This window comes from Schistocerca gregaria, unplaced genomic scaffold (genome assembly GCF_023897955.1).
Source record: "Schistocerca gregaria isolate iqSchGreg1 unplaced genomic scaffold, iqSchGreg1.2 ptg000414l, whole genome shotgun sequence".
NCBI classification, from domain to species: domain Eukaryota; kingdom Metazoa; phylum Arthropoda; class Insecta; order Orthoptera; family Acrididae; genus Schistocerca; species Schistocerca gregaria.
Window position 1 is genome coordinate 2,297,465 of NW_026061847.1, and position 13,911 is coordinate 2,311,375.

Here is a 13,911-nt window from a genome sequence, read left to right on the forward strand (position 1 = left end):
TGACACACACCTATTTGGGAAGAAGCACTACACTTACACACACTTATTTGGGAAGAAGCACAACACTGACACACACCTATTTGCGAAGAAGCTCGACACTTACACAGACTTATCTGGAAAGAAGCATTACACTGACACACACTTATTTGGGAAGAAGCACTACACTGACACACACTTATTTGGGAAGAAGCACTACACTGACACACACTTATTTGGGAAGAAGCACTACACTGACACACACTTATTTGCGAATAAGCTCGACACTTACACACACTTACTTGGGAAAAAGCACTACACTGGCACACACTTGTTTGGGAAGAAGCACTACACAGACACACACTAATTTGGGAAGAAGCACTACACTTACACACACTAATTTGGGAAGAAGCACGACACTGACACACACCTATTTGCGAAGAAGCTCGACACTTACACACACTTATCTGGGAAGAAGCATTACACTGACACACACTTATTTGGGAAGAAGCACTACGCTGACACACACTTATTTGGGAAGAAGCACTACACTGAGACACACTTATTTGCGAAGAAGCTTGACACTTACACACACTTACTTGGGAAAAAGCACTACACTGGCACACACTTATTTGGGAAGAAGCACTACACAGACACACACCTATTTGGGAAGAAGCACTACACAGACACATACCTATTTGGGAAGAAGCACTACACTGACACACAACTATTTGGGAATAAGCACTACACAGACACACACCTATTTGGGATGAAGCACTACACAGACACACACTTATTTGGGAAGAAGCATGACTCAGACACACACCTATTTGGGAAGAAGCACTACACTTACACACACTTATTTGGGAAGAAGCACTACACTGACACACTACTATTTGGGAAGAAGCACTACACAGACACACACATATTTCTGGAGAAGCACTACACTGACACACACTTATTTGGGAAGAAGCACTGCACTGACTCACACTTATTTGCGAAGAAGCTCAACACTTACACACACTTATTTGGGAAGAAGCACTACACTGACTCACACTTATTTGGGATGAAGCACTACACTGACAGACACTTATTTGGGAAGAAGCACTACACTGAAACACACGTATTTGGGAAGATGCACTATACTGACACTCACTTATTTGGGATGAAGCACTACACTGACACACACCTATTTGGGAAGAACCACGACACTGACACACACCTATTTGCGAAGAAGCTCCACACTTACACCCACTTATTTGGGAAGAAGAACTACACCGACACACACTTATTTTGGAAGAAGCACCACACTGACACACACTTATTTTGGAAGAAGAACTACACTGACACACTTATTTGGTAAGAATCACTACACTGACTCACACTTATTTTGGAAGAAGCACTACACTGACACACACCTATTTGGGATGAAGCGCTACACTGACACACACCTATTTGGGAAGAAGCACTACACTCACACACACCTATTTGGGAAGAAGCACTACACTGATACACACCTATTTGGGAAGAAGCACTACACTGACACACACCTATTTGGGAAGAAGCAGTACACTGACACACACCTATTTGGGAAGAAGCACTACACTGACACACTCCTATTTGGGAAGAAGCACTACACTGACACTCACCTATTTGGGGACAAGCACTAAACTGACACACACCTATTTGGGGACAAGCACTACACTGACACACTCCTATTTGGGGACAAGCACTACACTGACACACACCTACTTGGGAAGAAGCACTACACTTACACACACTTATTTGGGAAGAAGCACGACACTGACACACACCTATTTGCGAAGAAGCCTGACACTTACACACACTTATCTGGGAAGAAGCATTACACTGACACACACTTATTTGGGAAGAAGCACTACACTGACACACACTTATTTGGGAATAAGCACTACACTGAGACACACTTATTTGCGAAGAAGCTCGACACTTACACACACTTACTTGAGAAAAAGCACTACACTTACACACACTTATTTGGGAAGAAGCACCACACTGACACACTCCTATTTGGGAAGAAGCACTACACAGACACACACTTATTTCTGGAGAAGCACTACACTGACACACACTTATTTGGGAAGAAGCCATACACTGTCTCACACTTATTTGCGAAGAAGCTCGACACTTACACACACTTATTTGGGAAGAAGCACTACACTGACTCACACTTATTTGGGATGAAGCACTACACTGGCAGACACTTATTTGGGAAGAAGCACTACACTGACACACACGTATTTGGGAAGATGCACTATACTGACACTCACTTATTTGGGATGAAGCACTACACTGACACACACCTATTTGGGAAGAAGCACTACACAGACACACACCTATTTGGGAAGAAGCACTACACTGACACACAACTATTTGGGAATAAGCACTACACAGACACACACCTATTTGGGATGAAGCACTACACAGACACACACTTATTTGGGAAGAAGCACTACATTGACACACACTTATTTGGGATGAAGCTCTACACTGACACACACTTATTTGGGAAGAAGCACTACACTGACACACACTTATTTGGGAAGAAGCACTACACTGACACACACTTATTTGGGAAGAAGCACTACACTGACACACACTTATTTGGGAAGAAGCACTACACTTACACACACTTATTTGGGAAGAAGCACTACACTTACACACACTTATTTGGGAAGAAGCACTACACTGACACACTCCTATTTGGGATGAAGCACTACACAGACACACACTTATTTGGGGAGAAGCACCACACTGACACACACTTATTTGGGAAGAAGCACTACACTGACTCACACTTATTTGCGAAGAAGCTCGACACTTACACACACTTATATGGGAAGAAGCACTACACTGACTCACACTTATTTGGGATGAAGCACTACACCGACAGACACTTATTTGGGAAGAAGCACTACACTGACACACACGTATTTGGGAAGATGCACTATACTGACACTCACTTATTTGGGATGCAGCACTACACTGACACACACCTATTTGGGAAGAACCACGACACTGACACACACCTATTTGCGAAGAAGCTCCACACTTACACACACTTATTTGGGAAGAAGAAATACACCGACACACAGTTATTTTGGAAGAAGCACTACACTGACACACACTTATTTTGGAAGAAGAACTACACTGACACACTTATTTGGGAAGAATCACTACACTGACTCACACTTATTTTGGAAGAAGCACTACACTGACACACACCTATTTGGGAAGAAGCGCTACACTGACACACACCTATTTGGGAAGAAGCACTACACAGACACACACCTATTTGGGAAGAAGCACAACACTGACACACACATATTTGGGAAGAAGCACAACACTGACACACGCCTATTTGGGAATAAGCACTACACAGACACACACCTATTTGGGATGAGGCACTACACTGACACACACTTATTTCGGAAGAAGAACTATACTGACACACACTTATTTGGGAAGAAGCATGACACAGACACACACCTATTTGGGAAGAAGCACTACACTGACACACACTTATTTGGAAAGAAGCACTACACTGACACACTCCTATTTGGGAAGAAGCACTACACAGACACACTCCTATTTGGGAAGAAGCACTACACAGACACACACTTATGTGGGAAAAAGCACTACACTGACACACACTTATTTGGGAAGAAGTACTACACTGACTCACACTTATTTGCGAAGAAGCTCGACACTTTCACACACTTATTTGGGAAGAAGAACTACACAGACACACACCTATTTGGGAAGTAGCACTGCACAGACACACACCTATTTGGGAAGAAGCACTACACTGACACACACTTATTTGGATGAAGCACTACACTGAAACACACATATTTGGGAAGAAGCACTACACTGACACACACTTATTTGGGAAGAAGCATTACACTGACACACACTTATTTGGGAAGAAGCGCTACACAGACACACACCTATTTGGGAAGAAGCACTACACAGACACACACCTATTTTTGAAGAAGCACTACACAGACACACTCCCATTTGGGAAGAATCACTACACTGACTCACACTTATTTGGGAAGAAGCACTACACTGACACACACCTTTTTGGGAAGAAGCGCTACACTGACAGACACCTATTTGGGAAGAAGCACTACACTCACACACACCTATTTGGGAGGAAGCACTACACTGATACACACCTATTTGGGAAGAAGCACTACACAGACACACACCTATTTGTGAAGAAGCAGTACACTGACACACACCTATTTGTGAAGAAGCAGTACACTGACACACACCTATTTGGGAAGAAGCACTACACTGACACAATCCTATTTGGGAAGAAGCACTACACTGACACACACCTATTTGGGGACAAGCACTAAACTGACACACACCTATTTGGGGACAAGCAGTACACTGACACACACCTATTTGGGGACAATCACTACACTGACACACACCTATTTGGGAAGAAGCACTACACCTACACACACTTATTTGGGAAGAAGCTCGACACTTACACACACTTATCTGGGAAGAAGCATTACACTGACACACACTTATTTGGGTAGAAGCACTACAGTGACACACACTTACTTGGGAAAAAGCACTACACTGGCACACACTTATTTGGGAAGAAGCACTACACAGACACACACCTATTTTGGAAGAAGCACTACACAGACACACACCTATTTGGGAAGAAGCTCTACACTGACTCACACTTATTTGGGATGAAGCACTACACTGACAGACACTTATTTGGGAAGAAGCACTACACTGACACACACGTATTTGGGAAGATGCACTATACTGACACTCACGTATTTGGGATGAAGCACTACACTGACACACACCTATGTGGAAAGAACCACGACACTGACACACACCTATTTGTGAAGAAGCTCCACACTTACACACACTTATTTGGGAAGAAGAACTACACCGACACACACTTATTTTGGAAGAAGCACTACACTGACACTCACTTATTTTGGAAGAAGAACTACACTGACACACTTACTTGGGAAGAATCACTACACTGACTCACACTTATTTGGGAAGAAGCACTACACTGACACACACCTATTTGGGAAGAAGCACTACACTGATACACACCTATTTGGGAAGAAGCACTACACTGACACACACCTATTTGGGAAGAAGCAGTACACTGACACACACCTATTTGGGAAGAAGCACTACACTGACACACTCCTATTTGGGAAGAAGCACTACACTGACACACACCTATTTGGGGACAAGCATTAAACTGACACACACCTATTTGGGGACAAGCACTACACTGACACACTCCTATTTGGGGACAATCACTACACTGACACACACCTACTTGGGAAGAAGCATTACACTTACACACACTTATTTGGGAAGAAGCACGACACTGACACACACCTATTTGCGAAGAAGCTCGACACTTACACACACTTATCTGGGAAGAAGCACTACACTGACACACACTTATTTGGGAAGAAGCACTACACTGACACACACTTATTTGGGAAGAAGCACTACACTGACTCACACTTATTTGGGAAGAAGCACTACACTGACACACACTTATTTGGGAAGAAGCACTACACTGACACACACTTATTTGCGAAGAAGCTCGACACTTACACACACTTACTTGGGAAGAAGCACTACACTGACACACACTTATTTGGGAAGAAGCACTACACTGACACACATCTATTTGGGAAGAAGCACTACACAGACACACACCTATTTGGGAAGAAGCACAACACTGACACACACCTATTTGGGAATAAGCACTACACAGACACACACCTATTTGGGATGAATCACTACACAGACACACACTTATTTGGGAAGAAGCACTACACTAACACACACTTATTTGGGAAGAAGCACTACACAGACACACACTTATTTGGGAAGAAGTATGACACAGACACACACCTATTTGGGAAGAAGCACTGCACTGACACACACTTATTTGGAAAGAAGCACTACACTGACACACTCCTATTTGGGAAGAAGCACTACACAGACACACACTTATTTGGGAAGAAGCACTACACTGACACACACTTATTTGGGAAGAAGCACTACACTGACACACACTTATTTGGGAAGAAGCACTACACCGACTCACACTTATTTGCGAAGAAACTCGACACTTACACACACTTATTTGGGAAGAAGCACTACACTGACTCACACTTATTTGGGAAGAAGCACTACACTGGCACACACTTATTTGGGAAGAAGCACTACACTGACACACATGTATTTGGGAAGAAGCACGACACTGACACACACTTATTTGCAAAGAAGCTCGACACTTACACACACTTACATGGGAGGAAGCACTACACTGACACACACTTATTTGGGAAGAAGCTTTACACAGACACACACCTATTTGGGAAGAAGCACTACACAGACACACACCTATTTGGGAAGAAGCAGTACACTGACACACACCTATTTTTGAAGAAGCACTACACTGACACACTCCTGTTTGGGAAGAAGCACCACACTGACACACACCTATTTGGGGACAAGCACTACACTGACACACACCTACTTGGGCACAATCACTACAATGACACACACCTATTTGGGAAGAAGCACTACACTTACTCACACTTATTTGGGAAGAAGCACGACACTGACACACACCTATTTGCGAACAAGCTCGACACTTACACACACTTATCTGGGGAGAAGCACTACACTGACACACACTTACTTGGGAGGAAGCACTACACTGACACACACTTATTTGGGAAGAAGCACTACACAGACACACACCTATTTGGCAAGAAGCACTACACAGACACACACCTATTTGGGAAGAAGCACTACACTGACACACACCTATTTGGGAATAAGCACTTCACAGACACACACCTATTTGGGAAGAAGCACTACACAGACACACACTTATTTGGGAAGAAGCACTACACTGACACACACTTATTTGGGAAGAAGCACTACACTGACACACACTTATTTGGGAAGAAGAACGACACACACACACCTATTTAGGAAGTAGCACTACACTGACACACACCTATTTGGGAAGTAGCACTACACAGACACACACCTATTTGGGAAGAGGCACTACACAGACACACATCTATTTGGGAAGAAGCACTACACCGACACACACCGATTTGGAAAGAAGCACTACACTGACACACTCCTATTTGGGAAGAAGCACTACACTGACACACACCTATTTGGGGACAAGCACTAAACTGACACACACCTATTTGGGGACAAGCACTACACTGACACACACCTATTTGAGGACAAGCACTAAACTGACACACACCTATTTGGGGACAAGCACTACACAGACACACACCTATTTGGGAAGAAGCACTACACAGACACACACCTATTTGGGAAGTAGCACTACACAGACACACACCTATTTGGGAAGAAGCACTACACTGACACACACCTACTTGGGCACAATCACTACAATGACACACACCTATTTGGGAAGAAGCACTACACTTACTCACACTTATTTGGGAAGAAGCACGACACTGACACACACCTATTTGCGAACAAGCTCGACACTTACACACACTTATCTGGGGAGAAGCACAACACTGACACACACTTACTTGGGAGGAAGCACTACACTGACACACACTTATTTGGGAAGAAGCACTACACAGACACACACCTATTTGGGAAGAAGCACTACACAGACACACACCTATTTGGGAAGAAGCACTACACTGACACACACCTATTTGGGAATAAGCACTTCACAGACACACACCTATTTGGGAAGAAGCACTACACAGACACACACTTATTTGGGAAGAAGCACTACACTGACACACACTTATTTGGGAAGAAGCACTACACTGACACACACTTATTTGGGAAGAAGAACGACACACACACACCTATTTGGGAAGTAGCACTACACTGACACACACCTATTTGGGAAGTAGCACTACACAAACACACACCTATTTGGGAAGAAGCACTACACAGACACACACCTATTTGGGAAGAAGCACTACACCGACACACACCGATTTGGGAAGAAGCACTACACTGACACACTCCTATTTGGGAAGAAGCACTACACTGACACACACCTATTTGGGGACAAGCACTAAACTGACACACACCTATTTGGGGACAAGCACTACACTGACACACACCTATTTGGGGACAATCACTACACTGACACACACCTATTTGGGAAGAAGCACTACACTTGCACAAACTTATTTGGGAAGAAGCACGACACTGACACACACTTTTTTGCGAAGAAGCTCGACACTTACACACACTTATCTGGGAAGAAGCACTACACTGACACACACTTATTTGGGAAAAAGCACTACACTGACTCACACTTATTTGCGAAGAAGCTCGACACATACACACACTTACTTGGTAAAAAGCACTACACTGGCACACACCAATTTGGGAAGAAGCACTACACAGACACACACCTATTTGGGAAGAAGCACAACACAGACACACACCTATTTGGGAAGAAGCACTACACTGACAAACAACTATTTGGGAATAAGCACTACACAGACACACACCTATTTGGGATGAAGCACTACACTGACACACACCTATTTGGGGAGAAGCGCTACACTGACACACATCTATTTGGGAAGAAGAACTACACTCACACACACCTATTTGGGAAGAAGCACTACACTGATACACACCTATTTGGGAAGAAGCACTACACTGACACACAATTATTTGGGAAGAAGCACTACACTGACACACACCTATTTGGGAAGAAGCACTGCACTGACACACTCCTATTTGGGAAGAAGCACTACACTGACACACACCTATTTGGGGACAAGACTAAACTGACCCACACCCATTTGGGGACAAGCACTACACTGACACACACCTATTTGGGGACAATCACTACAAGGACACACACCTATTTGGGAAGAAGCACTACACTTACACACACTTATTTGGGAAGAAGCACGACACTGACACACACCTATTTGCGGAGAAGCTCGACACTTACACACACTTATCTGGGAAGAAGCACTACACTGACACACACTTATTTGGGAAGAAGCAAAACACTGACACACACTTATTTGGGAAGAAGCACCACACTGACACACACTAATTTGGGAAGAAGCACTACACAGACACACTCCTATCTGGGAAGAAGCACTACACAGACACACACTTATTTGGGAAGAAGCACTACTCTGACACACACTTATTTTGGAAGAAGCACTACACTGACTCACACTTATTTGCGAAGAAGCTCGACACTTACACACACTTATTTGGGAAGAAGCACTACACAGACACACACCTATTTGGGAAGAAGCACTACACAGACACACACATATTTGGGAAGAAGCACTACACTGACACACACTTATTTGGATGAAGCACTACAATGACACACACGTTTTTGGAAGAAGCACTACACTGACACACACTTATTTGGGAAGAAGCATTACACTGACACACACTTGTTTGGGAAGAAGCGCTACACAGACACACACCTATTTGGGAAGAAACACTACACAGACACACTCCCATTTGGGAAGAAGCACTACACTGACACACACTTATTTTGGTAGAAGCACTACATTGAATGACACTTATTTGCGAAGAAACTCGACACATACACACACTTATTTGGGAAGAAGCACTACACTGACTCACACTTATTTGTGAAGAAGCACTACACTGACACACACTTATTTGTGAAGAAGCACTACACTGACACACACGTATTTGGGAAGAAGCACTATACTGACACACACTTATTTGGGATGAAGCACTACACTGACACACACCTATTTGGAAAGAACCACGACACTGACACACACCTATTTGCGAAGAAGCTCCACACTTACACACACTTATTTGGGAAGAAGAACTACACTGACACATACTTATTTTGGAAGAAGCACTACACTGACACACACTTATTTTGGAAGAAGAACTACACTGACACACTTACTTGGGAAGAATCACTACACTGACTCACACTTATTTGGGAAGAAGCACTACACTGACACACACTTATTTGGGAAGAAGCACTACACTGACACACACTTATTTGAGAAGAAGCTCGACACTTACACACACTTACTTGGGAAGAAGCACTACACTGACACACACTTATTTGGGAAGAAGCACTACACAGACACACACCTATTTGGGAAGAAGCAAAACACTGACACACACCTATTTGGGAATAAGCACTACACAGACACACACCTATTTGGGATGAATCACTACACAGACACACACTTATTTGGGAAGAAGCACTACACTAACACACACTTATTTGGGAAGAAGCACTACACAGACACACACTTATTTGGGAAGAAGTATGACACAGACACACACTTATTTGGGAAGAAGTATGACACAGACACACACCTATTTGGGAAGAAGCACTGCACTGACACACACTTATTTGGAAAGAAGCACTACACTGACACACTCCTATTTGGGAAGAAGCACTACACAGACACACACTTATTTGGGAAGAAGCACTACACTGACACACACTTATTTGGGAAGAAGCACTACACTGACACACACTTATTTGGGAAGAAGCACTACACCGACTCACACTTATTTGCGAAGAAACTCGACACTTACACACACTTATTTGGGAAGAAGCACTACACTGACTCACACTTATTTGGGAAGAAGCACTACACTGGCACACACTTATTTGGGAAGAAGCACTACACTGACACACACGTATTTGGGAAGAAGCACGACACTGACACACACTTATTTGCAAAGAAGCTCGACACTTACACTTACTTGGGAAGAAGCACTACACTGACACACACCTATTTGGGAAGAAGCACTACACAGACACACACCTATTTGGGAAGAAGCAGTACACTGACACACACCTATTTTTGAAGATGCACTACACTGACACACTCCTGTTTGGGAAGAAGCACCACACTGACACACACCTATTTGGGGACAAGCACTACACTGACGCACACCTACTTGGGCACAATCACTACAATGACACACACCTATTTGGGAAGAAGCACTACACTAACTCACACTTATTTGGGAAGAAGCACGACACTGACACACACCTATTTGCGAACAAGCTCGACACTCACACACACTTATCTGGGGAGAAGCACTACACTGACACACACTTACTTGGGAGGAAGCACTACACTGACACACACTTATTTGGGAAGAAGCACTACACAGACACACACCTATTTGGGAAGAAGCACTACACAGACACACACCTATTTGGGAAGAAGCACTACACTGACACACACCTATTTGGGAATAAGCACTTCACAGACACACACCTATTTGGGAAGAAGCACTACACAGACACACACTTATTTGGGAAGAGGCACTACACTGACACACACTTATTTGGGAAGAAGCACTACACTGACACACACTTATTTGGGAAGAAGAACGACACACACACACCTATTTGGGAAGTAGCACTACACTGACACACACCTATTTGGGAAGTAGCACTACACAGACACACACCTATTTGGGAAGAGGCACTACACAGACACACATCTATTTGGGAAGAAGCACTACACCGACACACACCGATTTGGAAAGAAGCACTACACTGACACACTCCTGTTTGGGAAGAAGCACTACACTGACACACACCTATTTGGGGACAAGCACTAAACTGACACACACCTATTTGGGGACAAGCACTACACTGACACACACCTATTTGAGGACAAGCACTAAACTGACACACACCTATTTGATGACAAGCACTACACAGACACACACCTATTTGGGAAGAAGCACTACACAGACACACACCTATTTGGGAAGAAGCACTACACAGACACACACCTATTTGGGAAGTAGCACTACACAGACACACACCTATTTGGGAAGAAGCACTACACTGACACACACCTACTTGGGCACAATCACTACAATGACACACACCTATTGGGGAAGAAGCACTACACTTACTCACACTTATTTGGGAAGAAGCACGACACTGACACACACCTATTTGCGAACAAGCTCGACACTTACACACACTTATCTGGGGAGAAGCACTACACTGACACACACTTACTTGGGAGGAAGCATTACACTGACACACACTTATTTGGGAAGAAGCACTACACAGACACACACCTATTTGGGAAGAAGCACTACACAGACACACACCTATTTGGGAAGAAGCACTACACTGACACACACCTATTTGGGAATAAGCACTTCACAGACACACACCTATTTGGGAAGAAGCACTACACAGACACACACTTATTTGGGAAGAAGCACTACACTGACTCACACTTATTTGCGAAGAAGCTCGACACTTACACACACTTATTTGGGAAGAAGCACTACACAGACACACACCTATTTGGGAAGAAGCACTACACAGACACACACATATTTGGGAAGAAGCACTACACTGACACACACTTATTTGGATGAAGCACTACAATGACACACACGTTTTTGGAAGAAGCACTACACTGACACACACTTATTTGGGAAGAAGCATTACACTGACACACACTTGTTTGGGAAGAAGCGCTACAAAGACACACACCTATTTGGGAAGAAGCACTACACAGACACACACCTATTTGGGAAGAAGCACTACACAGACACACTCCCATTTGGGAAGAAGCACTACACTGACACACACTTATTTTGGTAGAAGCACTACATTGAATGACACTTATTTGCGAAGAAACTCGACACATACACACACTTATTTGGGAAGAAGCACTACACTGACTCACACTTATTTGTGAAGAAGCACTACACTGACACACACTTATTTGTGAAGAAGCACTACACTGACACACACGTATTTGGGAAGAAGCACTATACTGACACACACTTATTTGGGATGAAGCACTACACTGACACACACCTATTTGGAAAGAACCACGACACTGACACACACCTATTTGCGAAGAAGCTCCACACTTACACACACTTATTTGGGAAGAAGAACTACACTGACACATACTTATTTTGGAAGAAGCACTACACTGACACACACTTATTTTGGAAGAAGAACTACACTGACACACTTACTTGGGAAGAATCACTACACTGACTCACACTTATTTGGGAAGAAGCACTACACTGACACACACTTATTTGGGAAGAAGCACTACACTGACACACACTTATTTGAGAAGAAGCTCGACACTTACACACACTTACTTGGGAAGAAGCACTACACTGACACACACTTATTTGGGAAGAAGCACTACACAGACACACTCCTATTTGGGAAGAAGCAAATCACTGACACACACCTATTTGGGAATAAGCACTACACAGACACACACCTATTTGGGATGAATCACTACACAGACACACACTTATTTGGGAAGAAGCACTACACTAACACACACTTATTTGGGAAGAAGCACTACACAGACACACACTTATTTGGGAAGAAGTATGACACAGACACACACTTATTTGGGAAGAAGTATGACACAGACACACACCTATTTGGGAAGAAGCACTGCACTGACACACACTTTTTTGGAAAGAAGCACTACACTGACACACTCCTATTTGGGAAGAAGCACTACACAGACACACACTTATTTGGGAAGAAGCACTACACTGACACACACTTATTTGGGAAGAAGCACTACACTGACACACACTTATTTGGGAAGAAGCACTACACCGACTCACACTTATTTGCGAAGAAACTCGACACTTACACACACTTATTTGGGAAGAAGCACTACACTGACTCACACTTATTTGGGAAGAAGCACTACACTGGCACACACTTATTTGGGAAGAAGCACTACACTGACACACACGTATTTGGGAAGAAGCACGACACTGACACACACTTATTTGCAAAGAAGCTCGACACTTACACACACT

General features: G+C 43.5%; 1 long non-coding RNA gene across 1 annotated transcript; it reads right to left on the minus strand.

The window, feature by feature from the left end:
• Positions 1–6,328: 6,328 nt before the first annotated feature.
• On the minus strand, positions 6,329–12,083 carry LOC126311363 (uncharacterized). Its single transcript, XR_007554546.1, has 3 exons — positions 12,034–12,083; positions 11,013–11,111; positions 6,329–6,570 (listed from the first exon to the last, which is right to left on the minus strand). It is a non-coding gene; the product is annotated as an uncharacterized LOC126311363 (long non-coding RNA).
• Between the last annotated feature and the right edge of the window lie 1,828 nt (positions 12,084–13,911).